This window comes from Abramis brama (genome assembly GCF_963993115.1).
Source record: "Abramis brama genome assembly, chromosome: 13".
In the NCBI taxonomy this organism is placed as follows: Eukaryota; Metazoa; Chordata; class Actinopteri; order Cypriniformes; family Leuciscidae; genus Abramis; species Abramis brama.
This window is the reverse complement of record NC_139975.1, coordinates 1617802-1623801: the sequence shown is the minus strand read 5'-3', so window position 1 is coordinate 1623801 and position 6000 is coordinate 1617802.

Below are 6000 nucleotides of genomic sequence, written 5' to 3'. Positions count from 1 at the left end.
GCCCGCGAGATTCCTGATCAGTTTGATCAGTTGGTGGAGCTGGCAATCCGTCTTGACAAGCGCTTTGAGATGCGTCGTCACGCTCGCGGTCTGAGAGCCGAGCGACCTGTAACTCCGCCCACTCCTTCTGTTCCCGTTCGGAGCAATCATGAAGCTGAGCCAATGCAGCTGGGCGGTATTCGCATCTCGTCGGCTGAACGTCAGCGACGGATAATAAATCATCTCTGCCTCTACTGTGGCTCTGACGGCCACTTTGTATCCTCCTGCTCTGTAAAAGCCAGAGCTCGCCAGTAACTAGGGGAGTTCTGGCGAGCGCAACTACTCTCTTCCCCACGCCCAAAACCAAGACTCGCACTACCCTTCCGGTGACTCTCCGCTGGTCTACCTTTTCTGCTTCTTGTTTGGCTCTCATAGACTCTGGTGCTGAGGCTAGTTTTATTGACGAGAGGTGGGCACGTGAACATGACATCCCTCTAACTGACCTTGAAGACTCCACCTCTGTGTTCGCTCTGGATGGTAGTGTCATTTCTAAGGTTCGTCGCATCACCCGGCCGGTGAGTCTCACCATCTCAGGGAACCATCAAGAGACAATTTCTTTTTTTATTTTTCAATCCCCTTTTACACCTATTGTTTTAGGCCACCCATGGTTAGCTAAACACAATCCCCATATTAATTGGACTAACGGTTCTATCCTTTCTTGGAGTCTATCGTGTCATGTTGATTGTTTGGTGTCTGCTATTCCTCCTGTTTCTTCTGTTTCTGTGTTTCAGGAGGAGGCTGGGGATTTGTCTGGAGTGCCGGGGGAGTACCTCGATCTGCGGGCGGTCTTCAGTCGCTCTCGGGCCACTTCTCTCCCTCCCCATCGACCGTATGATTGCGCTATCGATCTCATTCCTGATACTACTCCTCCTCGCGGTCGGTTGTATTCTTTATCTGCCCCGAACGCGAGGCTTTAGAGAAGTATCTCTCCAAGTCCATTGCGGCTGGTACCATCGTTTCTTCCTCCTCTCCCGCTGGTGCAGGATTTTTTTTGTGAAAAAGAAGGACGGGTCCTTACGTCCCTGCATAGATTATCTGGGGCTGAATGACATCACAATAAAGAACCGCTATCCCTTGCCTCTCATGTCTTCAGCCTTCGAGATCTTGCAGGGGGCGAGAGTTTTCACAAAATTAGATCTATGCAATGCGTACCATTTGGTTCGCATCAAAGAGGGAGATGAATGGAAGACCTTGTTTAACACGCCCCTCGGTCACTTTGAATATCGGGTTCTTCCTTACGGTCTTGTCAACGCCCCAGCGGTCTTTCAGGCTCTCATTAACGATGTCCTGAGAGATATGCTTAACATCTTTGTGTTTGTTTACATTGACGACATACTTATTTTCTCACCCTCTCTCCAAGTGCACGTCTAGCATGTTCGTCGAGTCCTGCAACGTCTCTTAGAGAACCGCCTCTTTGTAAAGGCTGAAAAATGCACGTTCCATTCTCAGTCCGTTACGGGTCTGTCGTTTCCGCCGGTGGGATAAGTATGGACCCTTCCAAGGTCGAAGCCGTCACTGACTGGCCAGTGCCCGATTCCCGTATTGCGCTTCTTAGGCTTTGCTAATTTTTACCGACGATTTATTCGGAATTTTAGTCAAGTGGCTGCTCCACTTACTGCGCTCACCTCGGTCAAGTCCCGTTTCACTTGGACTGAGGCGACCCAGTCTGCGTTCGACCATCTGAAGACCTTATTTACCACCGCTCCTATTCTTATCAATCCTGATATCGAGAGACAATTCATCGTTGAGGTCGACGCGTCGGATGTGGGGGTGGGGGCGGTGCTTTCACAGAACTCACCTTTGGACGATAAGGTTCACCCATGTGCGTTCTTTTCGCATCGTCTCTTATCCACGGAACGCAATTACAACGTAGGTAACCGCGAGTTATTAGCCATTCGGCTGGCGTTAGGTGAGTGGCACCATTGGTTGGAGGGGTCATCGCAGCCGTTCATTGTCTGGACGGATCACAGAAATCTCGAGTATATTCGATCCGCAAAGAGGCTCAACGCTCGTCAGGCTCATTGGGCGCTTTTTTTCTGTCGATTCAATTTCACGATTTCCTATAGACCTGGTTCTAAGAACATCAAACCTGACGCCCTATCTGACGACCTTTTCGGCTCCTCAGAGGACGCCTCAACCAAGGAGAACATTCTCCCCCGGGAGTGTGTGGTTGGGGCTACCCTTTGGGGGGTTGAACGGATAGTTAAACAGGCCCTTAACCGTGCTATTACTCCACGACAGTGTCCGAAGCAATTACTATTCGTTCCCGAACCCATTCGTCCAAATTGGCAGTTCATCCTGGCGTCAGGGGTACGCTTGCCGTCATTCGCCAAAGGTTTTGGTGGCCTACTAGAGAGCGCGATATCTGCCGTTTCGTATCCTCGTGTCCTGTCTGCGCCCAAACTAAATCTGGCAATTCACCTCCTGCCGGCTTACTCCGACCCCTCCCGACTCCGTCACGTCCTTGGTCGCATATAGCCTTAGACTTCGTTACAGGTCTCCCTCCATCCATGGGGAATACGTCATTCTCACTGTGGTGGATCGATTTTTCTAAGGCCGCTCACTTCATTCCACTTCCCAAATTACCCTCCGCTAAGGAGACTGCTCAGTCGGTGGTAAATCATGTCTTCAAACTCCATGGCCTTCCTACTGATGTTGTTTCAGATAGGGGTCTGCAGTTTGCCTCTCAGTTTTGGAGGGAATTCTGCCGACAAATTGGCGCCACTGCCAGTTTGTCGTCAGAATATCATCCCCAAACTAATGGGCAGGCCGAACGGTCTAATCAGATTTTAGGTCATATACTCCGCAGTCTAGCGTTCCAAAATCCTTCGTCCTGGTGCGAACAGTTGCCATGGGCGGAGTATGCGCACAATTCATTACCGTCATCCGCCACGGGGCTATTCCTTTTAATTGTTGCCTCGGCTATCAACCCCCGCTTTTTCTCTCACAGGAGCTCGGGGTTTCCGTTCCGTCGGTAGAGGCATTCATTCAAAGATGCCGTCGCACATGGAAGAGGGTGAGAACTGCCCTCTGTCGTACCAAAGCTCGCTCTCGCCGAGCAGCCAACCGTCGTCGCGTAAAGGCCCCTAGACACACCATTAATCTACCTCTGCAGTCCAGCTCCCGTAAACTCTCGCCTCGGTTCATAGGACCTTTTAAGGTTCTCAACCCCGTTACTGTCAAACTACCTCCTAGTCTTCGGCGCATCCATCCCGTGTTTCACGTGTCTTGCATTAAATCCGTTATTCGGATGCCCGCCCGCCCTGTCCCTCCGCCTCCTGCCTTTGTTGAGGGCTCTCCTATTTATACCGTCCGCAGGCTCCTTGATGTTCGCCCTCGAGGTCGTGGTTTCCAGTATTTGGACGATTGGGAGGGATACGGTCCTGAGGAGAGAAGCTGGATTCCCTCCCGGGACGTCCTGGACCGCTCGCTCATCGAGGACTTTCACCGCACTCGCCAGACTCCACCTTTGGGAGCGCCAGGGGGCGCTCGTTGAAGGGGGGGGTACTGTCATGAACCGGTCTCTTCCTTCTGTTTGTTTTCCTTCATTCACACACGCACACACACATACAGCTGATTCCTATTATCTCAGCGCTCGCGCTGCGCACACCCATTCCCATTCATGTTTTTCCTTCCTCTCCTCACCCGCAGCTGATACCCATAGTAATCAACACTTACACTGATTATCGTCTCACCTGATCCTTTTTTTTCCTCTAATTTCCTCAGCTACTTCTAGTCACTGTTTTCTCAGTCTCCTCGTCAGATTATTGTTGAACGTTGAGCTTTCGCTTTGTCTCTTCGTTTCCATCTCATCAGTATTTATTCTCATGAGAGACACCCAGTCTTGTCTTGTCCTGTCCTGTCCTGTCCTGTCCTGTCCTGTCCTGACGTGAGTTATATGTTGGAGATTCATCATTGTTCTCTACCCAGTTCACCTACTGTCTGTGGACCGTCACCTTCCAGCCGTCTGTGAGTAGCTTGCACCGGGCTTGGGGACGGAGTTCAGTTGCTGCTCGTCTATCTCCTGACACTGGAACCACAGCTCCTACCTTCTACCTGTCAAGAATTATTATTTCTGTTAATTACAGATCTGCGTCTGTTGACGGCAGTCTCCTTGTTTGAAGTTACGAAGCAATAAACTTTACTGCTTTACCTCTGCTTTTGGGTCCTCTATACGAACTGTGACAGTTCTAAGCAAAAAAAAAAAGTTAAAAATATGTATATGCAAATATATATATATATATATATATATATATATATAATGTATATTCAAATTTTGTCAAAACAGTTTTAAAAAATGGTTAAAAAAACATTTTCATTAAATCATATCTTCAGATATATATTTTTTGGACTATTTGACAAATGTTGATATTAAAAGTTTACAGTTTGTACCTGAATCTTTGTTTTTCATAGTGTGATTTTTGAGGAATTGTATTGAATCCAATTAGGGATAAAATTTGACCCGAACCATAAGGGGAGTACACAGAATTCCAACATAACACAAGGGTTAAAGTATAATAAATTGAAAACCAATCATTTTAAATTGTAATAATACATCACAATATTAAATTTTTTTTCTGTATTTTTGATCAAATAAATGCAGGCTTGATGAGCAGAAGAAACTTCTTTCAAAAATATTAAAAATAGTAATGTGTCCAAACTTTTGGCCTGTAGTGTACACTGTAGCTGTGTTATAAACAGGCACTTTGTGTTTGCTTTCTTAAAAAAAAAAAAGAATTTGGTATTGTAAGATTACTAAGTATAGTCATTTTATATAGTGGCTGATGCACACACCGGCCTCTGCCTTTAAGTGTGTCAAATAAAGGTGAAATCGGGTGATCAAAACATCCTTAACCATTTTAAACCCAGACACACTATATTATCATATCCGTTTCTGAGGCTGAAGATGTTCCCATACTTCTCAATCAGCTGGAAAAGTAATTGGATTACTATAAACAAATAGCACATGTGAAAATACAAATATCATGGAAATATGTATTTACTCCAGTTTAACTATATGTATCATATTATTACATTTATTATATATTAAATCTAAATGTTATATGATTATGTCAGTGCCTCGCTGATCTACAGTTACATTAGTGAAGACATTTCCTAGGATGGATAGTGGCCAGGATCCTGGTGGAAAATTTGCTGGATTTTTATTTCTGATCATAATCGGCAGCAGTAAACTATGGAAGCTTGCTTCCGCCACTGAATAATAAATAAATAATAATAACTGCGACTTTTTTTCTCACAATTGCGATATATCAAGTCAGAATTGTGAGAAATAAAGTCGCAATTGCGTGTTATAAAGTCAGAATTGTGAGATATAAACTATTCTGAGGTGTAAAAAAAAAAAAAGGTCCGTCTTTTTTTCTCTTAGAATTGGACTTTATATCTCACAATTGTGAGAAAAGATGTCAGAATTGCGAGATATAAAATCGCAATTGCGAGAAATAAAGTCAGTATTGCGAGATGTAAAACAAGCTTCCATATATGTTTTTGTGACTTCCATATTTTGTGACTTCCATATATGTCAATTGCGACTTTATATCTCGCAATTGCGACTTTATTTCTCAGAATTGCGACTTTATTTCTCACAATTCTGACATCATATCGCAATTCTGAGAAAAAAAAGTCACAATTCTGACTTGATATATTATATCACAATTGTGAGATAAAAAGTCGCAATTATTATTATTTATTTATTATTCAGTGGCGGAAACAAGCTTCCATATCCATAGTATAGACCATGAAGTAGGAGGATTTTTTTATTATAGTGTGAATTATAACAATTACATTTATTTAGGTTTACATTTTTAAAACCCTGTCCTGTCAAACTATTAACCCCCAAAAAAGAAAGAAAGAAAAAACTAAAATAACCGGGGAAAAAACCCCACTCAAAACAAACACAATGTTTCCTTTTACAACCCGAATTCCAGAAAAGTTGGGATGTTT